The 21,913-nt window shown below is 46.9% G+C and overlaps 1 protein-coding gene across 2 annotated transcripts in view; it reads left to right on the top strand.

Annotated features, from left to right (window-relative positions):
* The first annotated feature begins 762 nt into the window (after positions 1-762).
* Positions 763-21,913, top strand: part of NLRP9 (NLR family pyrin domain containing 9) — a 48,252-nt gene continuing 27,101 nt past the window's right edge. For both annotated transcript variants that reach the window (XR_004322826.1, XM_032487499.1), the window contains exon 1: positions 763-1,115. The gene's annotated coding sequence lies outside the window, so the exon portion shown is untranslated. The remainder of the gene's footprint in view (positions 1,116-21,913) is intronic.

Raw genomic sequence — 21,913 nt, forward strand, 5'->3', positions numbered from 1 at the left:
TGTGACCTGCAGCTGCTTCCCGCTGCAGCGGCCATGCTGAGCTGTGGCCGGCTGCAGGGCCTGTGAGCCTCAGATGTAACCTCTACGGCCCTCTACAGAAAGAGTGTGCCGCCCCCCAGACACACGCATGCACGTACACACACGTGCGCGCGCGCGCACATGCACAATACACTCACGCATACACACGCAAGTGCACACGTACGCACGCACACATACACTGCGCAGGCACACCGCTGCTCTTCGCAGCAGTACTAGCAAACCCTGGAAAGGAACTGTATGACCATCAAGACAAGACCAACTAAATAACTTACAGGACTGTGGAATGTTACACACATATTAAAAGTGTGGAATAACCTTTACGTGCGAGTGAGGCAGGACCCCCCAAGCAGGGCAACTGCTCTCCTGCTGGCACCATGGGCTCCCTGGCCCATAGCCTCTATCTCACTTTTTGCCTCTGAAATGGCTTACTTACCCTTAAAATTCTATTGGTTCCCTGAGCTCACTTCTGATTGGTTATTTCCTTCACTCCTGATTGGCTATTACTCTCACTTCTGATTGGTTATTTCCTTCACTCCTGATTGGCTATTACTCTCACTTCTGATTGGTTATTTCTCTCACTCCTGATTGGTCTATTTCTACAAAGCTTGTTCCTGGTTGGTCAACTTCTGTTATACTTTATTTGCATACGATGTTGCAAAGTGTAAAACTGGCAGCCTATAAATGCCTGTGTAAACCTACGGATGGGGGGGCGTCCAGAACTTGGAGTGTTAACTGTTCTGGGTCTGCTGGTGTAATAAACATGAGTTCTCCAACTGTCTGAGTGCTGCTTGGTGTCTCACCCAGATCTAGGTTGCTGTCACACCTGAGCTGTAACACATTTTTCTGCAATATTTCTGGGGGCCCCAGCGTGATTCCAACCACGCCGGCCCCTTGAGCCACCAGGACAGCGGAGCAACGACCTGGAGGTCGGGAGCTCCAAAAGCGAACGAGGAAGTGTGCCACCCAACAGTATTCTGGGTCCTCCTTTGCAGAGGTGATACAGTCTTCTGGGCTACCGCCCCAACTGGACTCAGTGGAGGGACAGACCAACTCTCCAAGCAACACAGCCAAACAAGGTAGGAACCCTGGGAAGCGTCCGTATTTAGGATAGGGTATTCAGGTTCTGTCCAAGTGGACAGAAGAGACTGATCACCTCCTCCAGGCGCCCTGCCTGACGATAGTCTGGACGGGGAGATCTGGTTATGCTACCTGCCTGACGGTAGTCTGATGGGGAGATCTGGTTAGATTAGGTTAGATAAGAGACGCCCTGGTGATAGGAAGGGGAATGTGCAAATAATCTTTGTGTTCTTATGTGTGTGTGTGGCCTGAAAAACATGCGATCACGTTTGAGTTTGTAGCTCCACAGAATTCTGCTATGGAGTTCGAGTGAGTCCCAACATGCAGTTCCGTGGTGACCTCATACGGCTTGTATGATACGGCGGTATCGGCCCGTTGGGGTATCGATCGGAGTCAGCGGTTTATACTGACCCGCCAAAGCTAAGAGGCACCTTTGTCCCAGCGAGGGGAATGGCCAGGCGGATGCAGTGAAAACCCTCCCTTTGTCTCGTTTGTGACACTGGCACAGGGTGGCTACATGGGGAGAGAAAGGAACATAGAACAGCCTATGAGTAAATGACCGCTGTGCCCTTAGGAACTAAGATGAGACTACGTTAAAGAGTTTGACACAATCTTGTTACTAGTCCCCCAGAATACCCTGTCGTGATTCATCAGCCTTTATATACTACTCGGTCTAAAATTAAGACCACGAGACCTGAGCCAGAGGGAGACAACCCAGGACTGGCTGGAACTCTGTTTGAGGCCCCCCACCTTGGTTGATTTATTCTGCTTCTGGCCAGCCATCCTGGCCTCATATTTTGTTATTCAGGCTATAAAAAGACTATACAGGGACCCCTAGAGCTCATCCAGGCCTGGGGGAGCCTCAGGGTTACCTGCCTAACGTGGAAACCCCAGCCCGTCAGCAGCACTTGCAGCCGAGCAGGTAGATGTCAGGCCCAGTGAGGGAACCAGCTTGTTGAGAACTCCACTGTTTTGAGGAGTGGGACAAAGATACTGGGGTCACAGTTCTCAGTGCCAGAAGCAGACTCACACCTATAGGCCATAAAATCTGTCAGCTAATAGGAATGGGATCCTCAAAATCAAAGCCAACAGTTCTGGACTGCATTATTAAAAATTTCAAAAAGGGCTTCTCAGGAAACTATGAAATTGTCACCAAAAAAATTGCGCACGTTGTGCGAGTCAGAGTGGCCCACCTTTGGAGTGGGACGGCCCCTGGAAGGCACACTCAACCTGTCAGCTGCCGCGGCCATACACTGGATAATCACCACGCCCCCGGGGCATCGCGACCCATTCCCATATATTGAATCTTGGCTAACGATCGCCCAAACCTTGTTTCCGTGGGTCCGGGTCTACGCAAATGGTCAGGGACAGTATAAGATCCTCATGGTCCCGACATTAAAGATGAAAAAAGACATGAGGCTAGTGTTCAGGACAACCCTGAAGAACTGCTAGTGCTACCCCTGCCAAATATTCCTCCTACTTCTGCGGCTCCACCACAGCTGCCTCTACCGGACGGTCCACCACCTGCACCGCCATGGTGGCCTCGGGCTCTGAGCCGAAAGCCCAAGGATGGGAATCTCTGTTCAGCCCTGCAGGCCGCCTAGCCAGCAGCCACTCTCCAGAAGCCTTTCCAGGAGACCCAAGAGCCGCAACAAATTAACGATGATGGCTCCATACAGCCCAGACACTCCATCCTGTACTACCAGCCTTTCAGTACAACGGATCTCCTGAACTGGCGACACCACACTCCGCCGTATTCGGAAAATCCCCAGGCCATGATTGACCTCCTAGAGTCCGTCTTCCAGACCCACTGGCCGACTTGGGATGACTTTCAACAGCTGCTCCTGATACTCTTCAGTACAAAGGAAAGCAAGCAGATCATAACAGAAACTAGAAGATGGCTACAAGAGCAGGCCCCAGAGGGAACCGTGGATGTGGAGGAATGGGCCCGGGATGCAGCCCCAGACACAAGACCAGAATGGAACAATAACTCCCAAGCCGGACGGGAGGCTCTGTGGACATAGTGGAGAGCCCTCCTGCATGGGCTGCGAGCTGTGGCAAAGAAACCAACCAACATGTCTACGATCACCGTGATGCAAAAGCCAGACAAGTCCCCCATGGACTATGGTGAGAGGCAATTTGGGAGCCCACAGAGATGTCAATCATCCATTGTAATGGACACCATAAAGGGAAATGACCCCATAAACAGAAGAAACCAACTAGGAGATCAGGCTGTGCACAAAGCGGCAAGTGAATCAGGTCATGCCAGAGGTCTTGGGGCCATCCCAAAGGTTCGACCAGCACCCAAACTGCTGTCAACATCTCCAGCATACAGCCAAGAGGAAAACTCAGGCAAGAACTAAAGGAGGATCCAGTGGAAAGGAAGGATGGTGGGTGATGCCTGACAAACGGATATATCTACCTGAACGGTTAGCCAACCAGGTGGTCCTTCAACAGCATGAGCTCACCCCCCTGGGAAAGACTGCCCTAGAGGCCCTGCTGGGACAGTACTGTCTGATCCCTCAACTTCCATCCCTGTGTGCCTCAGTCTCAGCGCTGCCTCATATGTGCTCAGAATAATGCACAATGGGGGTCAACTGGACCAAGAGAAATCCAGTGCTATGGCCAGGCTCCTTTTAAAGATACGGAAATGGGTTTTGCAGAAATGGGGCCCAGCAGAGGATACAACTACTTGCTGGTTTTTATCTGCACCTTTTCAGGATGGGTAGAAGCATACCCAACACGGATTGAGGAAACGAGGAGTAACAAAGGCCTCAGAGACATTATTTCCAGATTCGGGATGCCATTAACCATAGGGTCAGACAATGGACCCGCATTCGTAGCAGAAATAGTACAAGTGGCAAAAACAGTAAACATCTGCTGGGATCTACATGAAGCCAACAGGCCCCGGCATTCAGGGAGGACAGAGCGCACGGGCCAGGCCCTAAAACAGAAGATGATACAGCTCGGCTAAGAAACTGAACTACCTTGGACTGATCCTCTGCCCATGGCTCTCCAGTGGGTACTCTATGCCCCTTGGTCCAAGACAGGGTTCTCCCCTTTTGAAATCCTATATAGGAATCCCCCTCCCCTGATGTTACTAGGAAAAAAAGTTAGAGAGATGGGAAGCTTAGAACTTTATAAGCAAATGCAGGGTCCCGAAAAAACCATGCGGAAAACCCATAGGTGGGTAACTGATGGGATCCCAGTCTCAATGGAAACAATGTTACAGCCATATGAGCTGGGAGATCAAGTCTGAATAAAAGATTGAAGAAAGAAGCCCCTTGAACCCTCTTGGAGGGGCCCCTACACAGTTAAACTAACCATCCCAACAGCTCTTAAAGTGACAGGTATCACCCCGTGGATTCATCACACCAGAGTAAAGAGAGAAGCATCACTGAGATAAGGACGTCTGGAGAATCAGCCAGGACCTCGAGGAGCCACTTGAAATCTGGGCCAGAGATGCCCGCCTCACCTGCCAGAGAGCACCACGCCCTGCTCTAGCCACACCCGGCAGCTGGCTAGTCAACGCACGGCGGGAGCCTGAGGAACCAGCGATCAAGACATAAAAAGAGCTGCTGCCCTTAGTTTATTATTGCGTATTGTTACTTTATTACTAGCTGTAGGGCTGACGGCCCCTGCACCCCAGGATTGGAACATGGGCCAGAGACTAATACCAGCTGTTCTCTACAATAGAAAACCTAATGGTCAGTCAGTGTCTGCTAATAGGAACCATACCTCCTTGTTAGAAATGATGAAACCCCAAACCTTTCTTCTGCTTATAAAAGTAGTTGCTGACATACTTCTTTCCATGACGGGGGTTCCAATGGGACCCATTCGCCAAATTGCGTTAGGCAGGAGCCTGCTCCCCAGAAAAAATCCCCAGCCCACACGCTCAGGGCCCTTCTATAGTCCTGATAAGGACTGGGAAAACAAAAATAGACCTAGGTCCATGCTCTATAACCAGGACCCCCAATTAAGTCCCTTATTAAGCAAGTCCTTCACCTCCTTAACGCTACTAGCTCACAACTAACAAATGCTTGCTGGCTCTGCCTGCGTCCCGGCCCCTCCAGCATGCAGCCAGCCCGATAGGTCTCTCAGATCTAACCAAGTTTAATGGCCACCTGGGGTGGTCCCCAGACTCCGCAGATATGAGCCCCAAGTCAGTTAATGCACAGTTGGCTCATACAGCTCCTGACTGCATCTACAACCTGGGGACAAGACATTCTGTAGGAAATCGGCCACTGCCCAGTGTGCCCAAACCCGTAACTGCACAACTGTTTACGGTTGTATGCCTGCCAAACCCTGGTGCACACCGAGCCCAGGAACCTTTTTTGTATGCGGGGCACACGCCTGCTGGTGCCTGCCAGCCAGTTGGACAGGTACTTGCACACTGGCCTTCCTTACCCCTCAGATGGACATAATACCTAATAACCAGAGCCTTCCCACACCCTGATGGCCCATACTCGATCAGAAAGGGCCATCCACCTAATACCACTACTCGTTGGGCTGGGAATAGCAACTGGAGTGGGCACAGGAATAGGAGGAATAGCTGCCTCATCATCCCACTATTACCAGCAGTTATCTGCTGAGTTCACTGAAGGTTTAAAACAAGTGGCTGAGTCCTTAATGACCCTACAAAACCAGTTGGACTCCCTAGCAGCAGTAGTCCTACAGAACAGGAGAGGTTTAGACTTGCTCACCGCCAAAAAGGGGGGGACTCTCTCTTGCTAAATGAGGAATGCTGTTTCTATGTAAGTCAATCAGGAATTGTCAGAAATACGGTCCAACAACTACGAGATCGAGCTTAACACAGAAACCAGGAATTAGCAAACTCCTGGGCACAGTGGAATAACCTCTGGAGTTGGGCCTCCTGGCTCCTCCCACTGGCAGGCCCCCTCCTTATGATCCTTCTAGCACTGCTGTTTGGTCCCTGCATCCTTAATCTCATTACCCGTTTCATTAGCTCACGAATAGAGTCACTAAGGCTACAGGTACTGGTTACTCAGGACAGGCCAGGCCCCTGGACCAGGAAGAACCCATTGATGAATAAGGGACACCGCTCTGAGGTTGATGCTCACTGCAGATGTTAAAGAGCGCATCAAAAGGGGGGAATGAGGCAGGAAGCCCCATAAAAAGACCAGCAGGACCCCCAGGCAGGGCCGCTGCTCTCCTCCCAGCACCATCCGGTTCCCTGGCTTAGAGGCTCTCTCACTTTTTGCCTCTGAAACGGCTTACTTACCCCTAAAATTCTATTGGTTCCCTGAGCTCACTTCTGATTGGTTATTTCCTTCACTCCTGATTGGTTATTACTCTCACTTCTGATTGGGCCACTCCCCTAACTTCTGATTGGTCCATTTGTAGTACTTCATTTGCATGGAGCTCACTCCTGATTGGTTATTTCTCTCACTCCTGATTGGTCTATTTCTACAAAGCTTATTCCTGGTTGGTCAACTTCTGTTATACTTTATTTGCATATGCTGTTGCAAAGTGTAGACTGGCAGCCTATAAAGGCCTGTGTAAACCTACAGACAGGGTCCAGAGCTTGGAGTGTTAACTCCCCTGGGCCTGCTGGTGTAATCAACCTCAGTTCTCCAACTCTCCGAGAGCTGCTTGGTCTCTCGGCCGGATCCAGGTTGCTGTCACACCTGAGCTATAACACTGAGCTGTAACACATTTTTCTGCAATAGGAGAAGAACGATTCTGTGCCTACACGTGCGCGCATTCATGTATACAAGGGGATTAGGGCAGACACAGGTTCTCCGTGTATGGGATTGATCTCAGGGCCTGGCCAAGGAAACTGGGCACAGCAGACACAACGGGGTGGCTCCACTGTTATTCCCGACAGACCCCTTCAGGGAAGATAGCTGAACAAAGCCGACGGCGCACGCCCCTCCGAGGACCCGGGCCCAGGCCACGTCCTCAGGACACCGGAGGGGAGAGGCGGCGCAGAGTCTGTCTCCTGCGGCTCTGGCAGTTTTGCTGCTGTTGCCCTGAACGTGGAGACCCTAGACTTTTCTATAAAACCATCCCAGTCTCCAGCTGCTAAATTCATGGGTTTTAAGAAGCAGCTGCACCGGGGAGCTCCCTGGTCCCTGAATCACAGCTACGGCAGCAGAACTGAGAAGCCGCGCTGGTGCTGAGCATGGGCAGAGCGTTCTTCACACCCGCACGCGGCAGCAAGGGGAGGAACTGCATTTTCCCAAACAGCGCTGTGGGAAGCCCACGTTATTTCGTTATTTCGTCAGGGGCCTGTGATTGAGTGTCACTGGGATTCTAACTTGTCCCTGCCCTCAGAATCTATGAGCTCCCATCTGCTGTATCAGGCCAAGCCCTATTTGAAGGGCAGCCCTGCAGAATTATGTGAATGATTCTTTCCCCGTGTCCCGTGTCCAACAGTAACGTTCAGTGACTTGGATTAGGAAAGACTGCCTTTCTGGTGAGGCTGGATACTCAGTTCTCAGTCTAGGAAAAGAATTTGTGCTAGAGAAGGAGGACCAGGAGAAGTGTGGAGGTCCCTGAACCACTTCCAAGCAGAAAAGAAAGAAACAAGTTAAACACTCAAAGGTGAGATACTTAAGGAGGGCAGCATGGAAGGAGAAACTCTGAAAATTGCTAGAACAACCACAACCACAACCACACCACGTGCTTTCATGAACCACCCGAAACCACCTCCAGAAGCTTGATTTCAGTGCATGCGATTCAGACTACTAAGCACATTTGGTAAGACTTTTTTTAGATCACAAATTAAATCATACTGAGTGTATATTAATACCATTTGTCCCTCACGGGAAAATGTGGTTAATGTCTTTTCAGGTCTTTCTGTGGGAAGGGGATGTTGAGTTCTGTGCCATCCAGTTTGGCAGCTGCCGGCTACAGTGAAGCCGTTCACCAATTGCAACGTAGCTAGTGCAACTGAGGAACAACTTAATTTAAATGCCAACAGCCTCGTGTGACTAGCAGCTGCTGTACTGGACAGTTATGTGTGTGCGTCTAGCACAGGCCCGCTCAGCTGCAGCACTGCTGGCGTTCTGGGCTGGGTAACTCTTGAGAACCTAAGTTTAACGTGGGAGCATCCTTGGCCCCTGGTCACCAGATGTCCCCCATGCCCCTCCCCCAGTGGAGACAACAGAAGGATACCTACAGATGTGGCCAGATGTCCCCTGGGGGGCACAGTCAGTCCTGACTGAGGACCACTGCCAAGATTAGGTTAACCTAAACCTAATCTTGGCAGTGGTCCTAACCTAACCTAAACCACTGTTTAGGTTAACATAAAACACAGTTTTAATGCGATTCTGAAAATCAAAGATCCTGGAAGAATACAGAGATAAAACATTTTGGTAGAAACGACCTCCACATTCTCACCTTCTGTCAGGCTCAGAACGGGGACAGCGAAGGACTTAGAGCCGAAGCTGCCAGTCGATAGAGCTCATGAGAACTGAAAATGCTAGAGGGAAGGACCTAGGCTAGGGTTCCTTAAACCCCATGTTTTTGCCCAGCTTTGCCCCTGACCTACTCAGTGGCCTCAGAGGAGTTATTATTTGGGGGTAGTTATTACCGTGAGGTAAAATGATTTCTATCACGTCTCATACAAAATTGTTTTATGGAAGAATCAAACATGAAACCCATCTTAAAACCCAGCTTCTAAGTAACCCAGTGCAGGTCAAGTGCGTCACCCGCGGCAGGTGCTGACGGCCAAGCGCCCTGGTTCTGATGGTTCTTCCCCCGAGAGAGGGTTTCTGGCTTGGATGCAAGCTCTCTGCTTAGGACGACATGACCGGTAGCCCAGGCAGAGGTGTGACACAGGCCAGGGCGTGATGTCCACCCGGTTCACCACGTATAACCCATGGGTCTAAATGAAGCTGTTTTCTGTCTGCAAGGGTGACGTCGTCCCATGGTACGTTCTGTCCCCGCTGCAGACAGGCACAGAGAGCACTGGTCAGAACCACGACACGATCCCCGCTGTAGGAAGCCTCGTCCCCACCCCTTGAGCCCAGACTCCCTCACCTGTCATCTCCAGCTCGGCCTTCTCACAGAGGTCCGTTCTGTTGAGCTTGTGAAAGACACTGACGGTCACATTCCATGCTTGCTGCTCCTTATAGTTTATGATCAACAGTGTTATAAGGTTTTTCCATGTTGCCCTCTTAATTTTCCCCCAGGGTATTTGCTTGAGTCCAAGTTCCAGAGATTCTTTCCTGAAGAAATCCTTGAATTTTTTGAACTCGTCCTTTTTGAGCTCTTCCAGGTACCACATAAGGCCGAAATCAGAGAAGAAAGATGAAGCCACCCTGACCAGGGCAAATGTTAACCTTCAGAGACAGAATGACCAGGAACAGGAAATGAGTGGAACCTGTGGACAGTTCAGGGCAGAGCCAAGTCATTAAAAATCCATCAAGTGACACAATTAAGTTCTTGCACAGCACCTTGCTGTTCCGGGGGCAGTGGGGCTGAGGGCAGGACGGTTTGGAGACCGGACTCACCGCTTCTCCCCGTCTCAGTGAAATGGTCATGAGAACAATGGTACTGGAAATAAAATTCAGCACGAATAATAAATAATCCCCCACAGAATTACTTCTAACCTCAACTCTAATGACGCGCAGTGCAGACACACAGTAAGAGGTATCCAGGGTTCGTGTCCAGGAAAAGCACCCCCGATGGAGACCTGCAGATAAACACCTGGTGTGAAGCAGCCGGAGAAGACAAGCCGGGTACGGCAGACCTGTCCCGGCGACGGCTCACACACCTGTACCGACCGAAGCATTCCACTTCAAGGCAAAATTATGACGCTAGGCAGGGAGGATCTCTACCTAATAGCAGATGAAGTTATTCAGAGGGTATGAAAGCCTCAACCTGGATTCATCTGACATGTCATCAAGAAAGAAGCAAATATAGTAGCAGGATGCCCAAACATAGTTCAGTTTTGACAAAAGCACAAGGCAGAAAGGATAATTTTTCAACAAATGGTGCTGGGACACCTGGACGTCTGTGTGCAATATGATGCAAAACACCTAGACACAGAGCTCACACCTCACACGGAAACCAAGTCCAAGCGGGTCATAGACCTCAACAGAGCATTCAAAACCGTAAAACTTGTAGACGAAAACAGGAGAAAGTCTACCTGACTTTAGGTCTGCAGAAGCGTTGTTGGGTGCCATGTACAATGCATGATTCGTGAAAGAAAACTGATGAGTTGGACTCTGTTAGAATAAAGGGTGTTTGCTCTGGGAAGGACACTTGTTAAGAGAAGAAAAACAAGAGCTATATAGACTGGGGGAAAGCCCTTGCAAATTACGTATCTGATCAAAGGTTCGTGTGGAGGATACACAAAGAACTCTTAAAATTCAACAGCAAGAAAATAAACAACCCAGTAAAAAATAGGGGTAAAAGATCCGAGCAGAGACCTCACCAAAAGGGTACACAGATGGCAAATAAGAACATGAATAGATGCTGACCATCGTTTGTCACTAGGAAAATGAAATTAAAACAATGCTGAGCTGCTGTGATACACTACTACAATGAATAAAATTAAAAAGGGTTACAATATTGCTTTAGTTTCAAGTGTCCAGCGTCGTTGTTCAATATTTTTGCAGATTATAAATACTGGTAATGATGAGAATTCCCTGTGCCATGCAGTATATCCTCATTACTAATCTATCTTATACACAGTTGTTTGTTTCTGTTAATCCCATGTCCCTAATTTGTCCCCCCTTCTTTCTCCCCTGAGTAACTGCCACTTTGTTTCCTATACCTGTGAATCTGTTTTTGTTTTGCATATACGTTCACTTGTATTAATTTTTAGATTCCACGTGTAAATGATAGCATATAGTATTTGTCTTTCTCTGTCTGACTTATTTCACTAAGTATGATCATCTCTAGGTCCATCCATCCATGTTACTGCAAGTGGCATGATTGCATTTTTCATGGCTGAATAGTATTCCATTGTGTATATACACACCACTTCTTTATCCACTCGTCTGCTGCTGGGCACTTGGGTTGCTTCTGTGACTTGGCTGTTATAAATCGTGCTGCTATGAACATTGGGATGCCTGTATCTTTTCAAATTAGTGTTGTCATTTTCCCAGATGTATACCCAGGCGTGGAATTGCTGGATCACACTGTAGTTCTATTTTTACATTTTGAGGAACCTCCATAGCATTTCCCATAGCAGCCAACAGTGTACAAGGGTTTCCTTTTCTCCACATCCTCTCCAACATTTGTTATCTGCACTTTTTGAATATGGCCATTCTGACAGATGTGAGGTGATACTGCGTGGTAGTTTTGATTTGCGTTTCTCTGATAATTAGCGATGTTGAGCATCCTTTCATGTGCCTATTAGCCATCTGTATGCCTTCTTTGGAGAAATGTCTGTTTAGCTATTCTGTTTGTTTTTTGACTGAGTTGTTTGATTTTTTTTGTTCATGAGTTATATGAGCCGTTTATGTAATTTGGATATTAACACCTGGTTGGGCACATCACCTGCAAATATTTTCTCCCGCTCCATAGGCTTTTTCTTTTGTCAGTGGTTTCCTTTGCTGTGCAAAAGCTTTGGAGTTTAATTAGGTCCCATTTGTTTATTTTTAAATTAATTTTTATTTGATTTTATATTTTTTTTTAATGGAGGTGCTGGGGATCGAAGCCAGGACCTCGTGCATGCTGAGCACACGCTCTACCCCTGTGCTCTGCCCTCCCCCCCATTTGTTTGCTTTGACTTTTCTTTCTTTTGCCTTAGACGATTCCAAAAAAAATATTGCTATGATTTATGTCAAAGAGCATTCTGCCTGTGTTCTCTGCTAGGAATTTTATGGTTTCAGGTTTTACATATAGGTCTTTAATCCATTTTGAGTTTATTTTTGTACGTGGCATGAGGGAATCTTCTAATCTCATTGTCTCACATGCAGTTGTCCAGTTTCCTCAGCACCTCTTGTCTTTTCTCCACTGTGTATTCTTGCTTCCTTTGTCATACATCACTTGACCACAGGTATGGGGTTTGTTTTTGGCCTCTGTCCTGTTCCTTGGATCTGTGTGTGTCTTCGTGCCGGTGCCACGCTCTTTGACCGGCTGTAGCTCTGTGGTGCAGCCTGAAGTCTGGGAGGGCTACGGCTGCAGCTTTATTCTTTCTCAAGATTGCTTTGGCGACTCGGGGTCTTTTGCTCTAGCTCTGTGAAAAATGTCTCATGTGTTTTGATAGGGATTGCATTAAATATATAGATGGCTTCAGGCAGTATGGCTATTTAAATAATATCAATTCTTCCAACCCAAGAGCATGGGGTATATTTCCATTTATTTGTATCATCTTCAATTTCCTTCATCAGTGTTTTATAGTTTTCAGAGTATAGGTCTTCCATGTCCTTACTTAAGTTCCTTCCTAGGTATTGTAGTCTTTTTGGTGCTATTTTAAATGGGATTGCTTTCTTGCTTTCTTGGAAAGAAACAGAGTCTGTCCCAACAACATGAATGAGTCTTAAATGCATATTGCCAAGTGCAAGAGGCTAGTGTGAGAAGGTTACACAGTGTATGATTCATTTATATGACATCCTGGAAAAGGCAAAACTATAGACATGGTAAACAGATCACAGTTGCCATAGATTCAGGGGTGGGAGTTGGGGTGAACAGGTGAAGCACAGGGAATTTTATTTTTAGGACAGTGAAACCCTTCTGTATTACCCTATGGTGCTATGCACCTGTGAAAACCTACAGAATCCCACAGTGGAGAATGAACCTTAACGCATTAAAACTGAAAAAAAAAAAAAGGACAGCCAGGGCCCCTGGGATGGAATGCACATGGTAACAAATTTAACTGTATCATGAGTGTATAATATAACCTCACTGAAAGGGGTGGAAGGGAGAGTGTTGATCTAAATAACTTAGGAAACATGGAGACTGTAAGACCAACAACAGAAGGAAGTCAGTCTGTAAGCAGTGTTCTAGGTGGTCAGGCTGTTTGCCGGGTGGGGGAGTACAGTCTGACAATTCTGAAGTCAATAAAAGGCTCCAATAATAGTGAAAAATTGTAACAAGTAAAACCACTTTATTCATGGATGACCATAAAGAAGGGTCTGTTGCCAAAATAGTAGACTAGGTGATTTGGATAAAAAATTTTAAATAAATCTTATCAGCATTAGAGATCTAAGAATGAGGGTAAGTTGTTAAGTGATGCAGAGGATGACCATACAGTTTCAGAAAGATGATGAAAGGACATTCTGTGGCTTCTCCCCTGGGGGCCTTTGCCCATAGAGTGAAAAAGCCTGCTTTTGGTCAAATCTTGAGGCACAGGCACATCCAAGTCCTGCAGCCGCCAGGGCAGCAGGCTCCCAAGCAGTGTCTCTCCGAGTGGCTCTCTGCGCTGCATCCACACCGCCAGGACGTCCCAGGGCCCCAGCTACACCTCGTCAATTCTGAGGGTTGGCAGGGCATCCATTACAGCCCCCAGTAGATTCTGATGCTGACCCAAAGAATGGCTTTCCCTGGGCAAGAAGCTTGCCGACACTTGGCCCCGAGCCCTCCTGCACGCAGCACGCAGCTAGCGGACTGCTCTTGCTGGGGAGGCAGTGTTGGGAAGATCAGAGGGCAGCCTCTTCCAAAGGCTGACGTGTAAATATGGTACTTTCTGCCCTGGGCAGAGACCCTCAGAGTGAGGCACTGAGCACATTCCAACTTGCTACCAGTCAGATTTTAAATCTACCACCAATACAGGCACATACACGTTCTCCTCTGCCACTACGGTCAGCAGAGATCGCCTTCTCTGTCCCCGGTGCGAGAATGTTAGGTTGTTATGGGTTGAATTATGTCCCCCACCCCCAGATCCATATGTTGAAGTCCTAGCTCCCAGCACCTCAGAATGTGAACTTGCTTGGAAATAGGGTCACTGCAGGTGTAATTAGTTAAGACGATGTCATGTGGGATCCAGAATGTCTGGTGTCATTAAAAGGAGAGATTGGGACACAGACATGTCAAGAGGGAAAATGATGGGAAGACAGAGACAGCGCCATTTACAAGCCAAAGCACGCCTGCAACTGCAGAAGCACGCCTGCAACAGCCCTTGGGAGGAGTGCACCCTGCCGCCACCTCGGCCTCGGGCTTGCAGCCTCCAGAACTGTGAGGTCGTAAATCTGCTGTTCAGACTGCACAGTGTGTGGTGCTGTGTTATGCAGCCGTGGGAACTACTGCAACGTGTTAATATCAGACTCGATATGGAGATGATTAGTGGACCAAGAGAAAGTACGGAAAATAAAATTCTGAACTGAATGTTTAATGTCACGTATCAAAGTGAAGTGAATGCGCATAAGCACGGCTTACAAAAATCTAGTACTTTAAAGTCGGAGAGAGAAAGACAAATATCATATGATATCACTTATATGTGGAATCTAAAAAAAAAATGATACAAATGAACTCATTTACAAAACAGAAGGAGACTCACAGACATAGAAACAAACCATGATTTCCAAAGGGGAGAGGGGTAGCGGGGAAGGTTAAATTAAGAGTTTGGGGTTAACTCATACACACTACCGTATATGAAATAGATAAACGAGGACGTACTGGGAACTATATTCAGTACCCTGCAATGGCCTATAATGGAAAAGAATATATATATATACACACATACACACACACATATATGATATATATATACACACACACATATGATATATATAATATATATATGTGTCTCAATCAGTTTGCTGTTCATCTGAACCTTACAACATTGTAAATCAACTAGACTTCAACAAAAAAAGAAACTGGTGGGAAAAAACTGCTACTTTAAAGATACAAGAAAGCAAGATTGAAAGTTCATGAGCTGGGTATACACATTAAGTTAAAGAACAGCAAAAAACATGAAAAGAAAATAGACTGACATCCGAGAATAATCAAATAAATATGAGGCTCAAAGTGTATTCTTTGGAAAGACTTAAGCTCTGATTCCCTCCAGACGAATCTGATGCTGAAAAAGGAGTGAAGAATAATTACCGGGAACGAAAGAGGGGATGTCACTGCGTATCCTGAGGACACTACAAATCTGCAAATTTTATACCAAAAGAAATGCATGATTTTGTTTGAATATATAAATTCTTAGAAAATGACAACTTTCATCTATTTCTGTTCTGTGTGAGGTTTTGAAAGCAAATCATTGCAGGTCATAGAAATTCTCCCTCCAAAGAAGACTTCAGGCACAAATGGCGTCATCACCAAACTAAGTCAAAATTTAAATAAAAATTGTTTTCCAGAAGCTCTTTCAGAGAGAAAAAGAGACAGTGGGGAGAAAAGGAACTCCCCAACTATTTGAGTCATGGCTTGGATATTGAAAACTAACAAGTTTTGTGTAAGATTTCAAGTGTTTCAATCCACTTGTAAAAGTGAATGCAAAAAAACAAAACAAAACCTTAACGAAGCACAGGCGTGAAGTCCGCATGGTAGATAATAATCATGTTACCATTACTTTCCTGACTTTGATGTGCCGTGGAGATACAAAGAGCGTCCTTATTTCTGGAACATAAACCCTGAAGTGTTTAGGGGTAAAGGTACCTAGCGTTCAGTAATAGAGGTGAATTTGTACACTGTGTAGAAACGACTTTGAACAGGTCAGGAGAAAATGCTTATGTATGTACAGAGAGACAAGGTAAAAGGTAAAATATTAACATTCGGGGGATCTGGGTGAAGGAGAGGATGATTTTTGCAATATTCCTGCAACTGTTCTCTAATGAAATTGCATCAAAACATTGTGTCGTTTTAAAAAAATTAAGATATAATTGGGGAAAAATAGTGAACTAGTTTCCTTGAGCCACCAAAACAAAGTGCCAAAAATGACTGGCCTAACAGAAATGTATCGTATCCCAGTTGTGGAGGTTAGAAGTCCGAAATCAAGGCATCGCCCGTCCCCTCCTTCACGGTTTGCAGGCGGTCCTTCACACTCCTCGGCTTGCAGGCTCGCAGGCTCTCACCGGCCAACCCTGCCTTCATCCTCACGTGGCGCTCTCCCTGGGTCTCCCTGACTTCACAGGATTAGGGGCCCACTCTGGTCCAGCGTGACCCCGCCGTACCTAATTACACCCACGATGGCCCTGCTTCCAAGTAAGGTCACATTCTGAGATCCTGAAGGTTAGACTCAACCTACCTTTTTTTTTTTTTTTTAGGGGACACAGTTCAACCCATAACAAATTGTAAAGATCAACTCTTAATTGACATGGAGAAGTATCTCCTCTTTATTTCATAGTCAAGATGAATGTTATAAAAAGAAGCGAGTTTCTGATGGAGCACCCCCTAGAATTACAGTATCAGTGGTATTTCTGGCTGAAGTCAGATAGCACACTCCTGGTACCCCAAGGGGCTGGGATCTGATCATTCATGGGAGACACCTCTGGACCTCCAGGTCACCTGCGGCTTAAATCTCATCTCCGTCTCTTTGTGTCTCCAGTTTCCCCTTGTGTGCGTCCCAGAAGCTATTGTGAACCTAATCACCCCGAGCCCCAAGCCCTCCCACCTTGATGGCTCTTGATTGTCTCCCATTGTATTCAAGCCAGCCTGCTCCCAGGTTTCCGGCTTAACCATAAGCTTCACACACCTGTGAGTTCCTTATCTGCTCGTCCAACTTTAGAGTTAAAGAAAGCCGGGTCAATGGGTCAGGGGCAGCCTGGATGTGGGTCAGGAGGGAGCAAGCCCTTGAACACGTGGCCCTCTGAGAGAGTATTTCTAAGAACGGGGACTTGGAAATCTTACAGTTATCAAAGGGGATGGATAAGTTAGGAGAGTGAGATGAGCAGATGCACACTGCTGTATACGAAATAAACCACACAGACTTGCTGTACGGCACAGGGAACTGTATTCAGTACATTGTAATAACCTGTAATGGAAGAGAATCTGAAGAACAAACATATGTATGTAACTGAATGACTTTGCTGTACACCAGAAGCTAACACGACATTGTAAATCAGATATAACTCAATAATAAGAAGAACAGGGATGATGAATATCACATGGCAAGAGTGTTTTAACTTATGGTTACTGTGTTAAGGAGTCAACCCCAGGGCCGTGGAGTGCGGACCCGGGGGTCCTTTCTGGCTGGCCAGGAAAGGAGACAGGGCAAAGGAGAGAAAACCAAGTCTCAACGCAACGAAGGAAATAAACGGGTGAAAGAGAGACGCGAGGACCAGACTCAGACTCGCCTCCCCAGGTCTCGCTGGTTGGCCCTTAATGAAGGCGGCTGGGCCTGGGAAGAAGGAGGCTGCAGAGCCACACGACTGGCTGCTGAGCCGCGCCCTTCCCATTGGCTCAGGAGGGCTTTTGACGAGCAGAGCCAGAGAAGGTGTGAAGCCAAACTTAACAAAGTAGTTCCGCCGTGGCCGTTGGTCTAGCTATTTGCCCCTGGTGCCTTACGGGGTGGTGGATGTTTCAGACGGAGGTGCTGATTTAGGATTCCCAGGGCTCCTGCCTGCGAGAAGGCGCCTTCAGTCCCTCCAAAGTGGGGACGACTCTCTCTATACTCCAGGTGATTCTGAAATCTCGAAATGATCGCGTCCTTCCTAGACCCCAAGCTCCGTGAGGAATGTCGGCGTGTCCTGATCATGTCTCTGTTCCCACCACATCTAACACACAAGGGAAGCCAACAGCTAAGGGCTGGCGTAGCCATGCGTGTGTGGAACAGGCGTCACATTCTGCAGGTGCGAAGTCGTGTTTCTTCATCAAGGGTGGTTTTCACGGAGTCCCTTGTACGTATCACGGTCATCTCTGAAGTCCACTGGAAACTCCAACAGTGCCAAGAACCATCCTCTTCTAAGTGTAATTTTGCCTTCTCCTTACAAGAATCCTGTGAATTAAGTTCTGTTATTTGGGGAAGGGGAGGGTTGTAAAAGATATTTTGCATATAAAGTGGGGTAGACAACATAATGGAAAACATGGAATAACCATAGTCGTTACAGAAATGCCTCTGGTCCAGACCCTGGATGAAGAAATACAGGACAAGAACTTTTGCAGGCCCCGCCCCCGCCCCGCCCCTGCATGCCGGTTCCACCACCAGCAGCTGCCAAGGGAAGGGCATGTTGTGTTCACTGTTCCCCTGGACTTCCTGTTTTTCCCACTGACAGGTGTTCCCCTAAGAGATATGTCAGTGTCCCCCGGCTTTGAATTACAGTGAATGTACCCTCCCCGACTTGCTTCTTTCCTGTCCCGTCGTGTTCTTGAGGTTTGTCCGTGTTAAACTTGCTTTAGCTGCAGTGCATTGATTACTTTCTTTACTGCCTGACATTCTTTAAGTGTATGAATATGTCGATGCAAGTAATGAATCATCAGTCCACAATAAGGGATAGGAAAGAGTTTTATTCAAGCTAAACTGAGCACGAGAGCCCGGAGGCAGCCTCTAGGTGGCTCTGAGGAACTGCTCCCTTGAGGCATGGTTTTCAGCACAGTCTGATACCGCAGCCACGCAAGGAGCATGCATCAGACATGACAGGGCGTGTTCCTTCGAGGCTGCAAAGGAGACAGACCTAGCACATGGGCAGCAGGGCAGCAGGACCTGGTGGCCGGGAGGGGACCTTATCTCCCGGGGGTGCTAACGTCAACACCCTGGGAACGGAGTTACTTATCCTTATCTTCCAGACAGACATTCTTTACCTTAGTGGTCAAAGCAGATGTGCTGTGTGTTTGACGGGCCGTGAGCCAGACTGCCTTAGCTCAGACAAAGTTCAGGCTGAATCATGTGTAAGCCAGAATAACTTCCCCCATCCCAATATGTGGAACATTTCTCCATCAAATATATCACAGTTTATCCATCGTGATAGTTTTTGTTTCTCAATTTTTGCTAAGATGAACAATGGTTAAGTTTTTGTTTTTTTTTTTTTGGGCGGGGGGTGTAATTAGATTTATTTATTTATTTTTAATGGAGGTGCTGGGGATTGAACCCAGGACCTCGTGCCATGCTAGGCACACACTCTACCACTGAGCTATGCCCTCCCCCTGAACAATGGTGTTTTGAACATTCTTTTTCATGTATCCTGGTTCCCATGTGCCAGAACTTTGAATTACTTTAGACTGGAATTGCTGGGCCATAGAGAGGAGGGGGCACACATTACCTCCTATGCCTATTTGCAGTTTTTCTTTTTTAACCTAAAGTACTTTACCTGCAGGCATGGATGAGTGTCTGCATGGCTGCCCATCACTGCCCACCCCTGATGATGTCAGAGTTCATTTTTTAAATTTTTTAAAAAAATCTTACTTTTAAATTTATTTTTATTTGACATTTAAAATCACTTGCCAAACACTGGATGGGAAAGGTGTCTCGTTACTCCTTCCCTCTGTCTTTGTGTGATGACTGATAAAGTTGATCAGTTTTCTCAAGTTCACGGGCCATCGGTTGCCTCTTTTGTGAAGTGGCTTTTCGTTACTTGGCTTCAATGTCTGCCGCTTGTTCGTGTTTTTAGTGATGTGTGGAAGTGCTTTGTAAATTCTGGTGCCAGTGCTTGGCCTGTAATATATAATGCATGTGTCTTCTCCCAGCCTGTGGTCTGTATTTTTCTTCCCCCCTGTTTCATTGGGGTCATTTGCTGAGCAGTGTTTATTCTTAACGAAATCAGATTTAACAAGGTTTACCTTATGATAGATAAGCGTGGGGTCTTGTGTAAAAAGACGCATGCCCGCCCCACGTCACACAGATGCCTTACGGCACTGTCTTTAAAATGTGGTAGTGTTTTGTATTCAGCCCCTTACACTTGCTTTTCTCTATGATGGGGGAAGGGATTTATTTATTTGTTCAAAATTAAAAACAACAGTACTAACTCCATTTAATAAATAGTTCTCCTTCCCCACTGCCCAGCAATCTGTCACAAAGCAATTTCATATTGGCCTCGTTTCTGGGCTCCGCCTTCCGTTCATTCCCTTGTCCATCCCTGTGGCGTAGAGTCTTGATTACTAAGGCTTTTTAGTTAAATCTTTATAAGGAAGCTCCAATCCAATCAGCATCCTCCCTCATTGTGCTGCAGGAGTCCCTGGACTTACACCGATCCCTCTGTCCCTGAATACATTTTGAATTATATTTTGACACAAGATTTCTATTGGGATTTTATTAGAAATTTACTGACTGTCGACATCTGTTTGGGGAATATTAACATTATCATTGCTAACATTCCCAGAGGAACAAAGGCCATTGCTACGTAAGAGCTTAGCGTCATTCATTTGGATTTTTTATATAACTATCAATTTAAAAATGTATGCTTTTTCTAATAAAGCTTACAATCTCTTGTTAGATTTATTTCTAATTACTTTATATTTTTCTTGCCACTGCATATAGCATCATTTTAAATTTCAAATTGTAGCTAACTTCATTTATAGACACACAAATGAATTTTAATATTATTCTATACTCATCAAAGCTGCTTTTTTAAAATTTGAGGAAGTTTTTTTTTTTTTCAGCTTTATTGGGATATGATTGACATATGACAGTGTGAATGCTGTGTACGTTCAAGAGCTATGAAATGTTGGCTTGATACACTTAAATGTTACGAAATGGTTACCACCTGTAGCATCAGCGAAAGCCTCCACCGTCTTGAGGAATTTCTTTGTTTGCGGTGAAACCATTTAAGATCTACTGTCTTAGCAACTCTCAAGTACATAATACAGTATTAATCCTAACAGACTTTTCTGTAGACTTGAGGGACAGGGAGCTCGCACAGATATATCAAGTTATCTCCCGTGATGGCTGTGTTTCCAGCGCTACGTTGAAATAGGATTGGTGACAGAGGGCGTGGTGATGTTGAATCTTATCTTAAAGGCTGTTTGTTCATCATTTTCCCATTAATTATGAGGTTTCGGTTGTTTTGGGGAAACATTTTATTGGATTAAGGAAGTTCCCTTCTTTTCTAACTCACTCGGACACATCTGAGAGCATAAGTAGATGCTGAGGCGCATAGTTAGTTTTCTTTGCATCCGTTGAGATGCCATATTTATTCTTCTTGATTCTGGTAAACACGAGGAGCTACATTTTCCAGTCGTGCCAGAGTGCACTCCCTGCTGACGAAGGCAGAACGCCGGAAGCCGTCAGTCATCCTCAAAGGTCCCGGGTGATCCCAGCCGTGCTGCAGACCTGGCGGATGCGGGGTTCAGGGTGTAGGGGGGTGAGGCCTGTCGCCTGGTAGAGGGGGTTCGGGGTGTACGGGACTGAGGCCTGTCGCCTGGTAGAGGTCGCTGGGGTTGCACTCATTCCACAAACACTCACGGCGTCGCCCCATGTCTGAAAGGCTCCTGGTATAGGCTGAACAGAACATCCCCCTTACATCGCTCGTGGTGTAGCTGGTGACCTGAAGTTGAGATTATCAGCAGAGGAGGTCTTTTCCTCTGGCACTGCCCGAATCACTTGTTGTGGGGGTCCTGGGCCAGATGCCCCAAGAGCGCCAGCGTCACAAGCTGGGTCTGGGCCGTCTTGTAATCAGCCAACTCCGTGAAGAAAGGGCAGGTGGAGAAACAAGCTCGGGTGGAGCAGCGCTTCCCTTCTGCTGTGAACCTGGTTTAAGAACCTACTTCAGCCAGTAGGAAGGCAGGAATTAACTGGCCCGTCTTCGGGTGGCCGTGGCTTTGCCCTTCCCGGCCCCTGGGTGGTTTGCTTCAGGAGCCGGCGCGGGAGGCCTGGCATCAGGGTTGGTGGCACCTTTCTAGACAGTTTGCTTCCTTTGATTTTAGATTTCTTTTGTTTATGTTCTTGAATTTTCCAATTTTCTTACTTTTTTAATGCTGCTTTTCTTAACCAGAAACCCATCCTGTGGCCCTACCACAGACACCGCTCTTCTGTTTGAGGTGTGAAATGTTAGAGGAAGAGGGT

This window comes from Camelus ferus, chromosome 9 (assembly GCF_009834535.1).
Source record: "Camelus ferus isolate YT-003-E chromosome 9, BCGSAC_Cfer_1.0, whole genome shotgun sequence".
Classification (NCBI taxonomy): Eukaryota; Metazoa; Chordata; class Mammalia; order Artiodactyla; family Camelidae; genus Camelus; species Camelus ferus.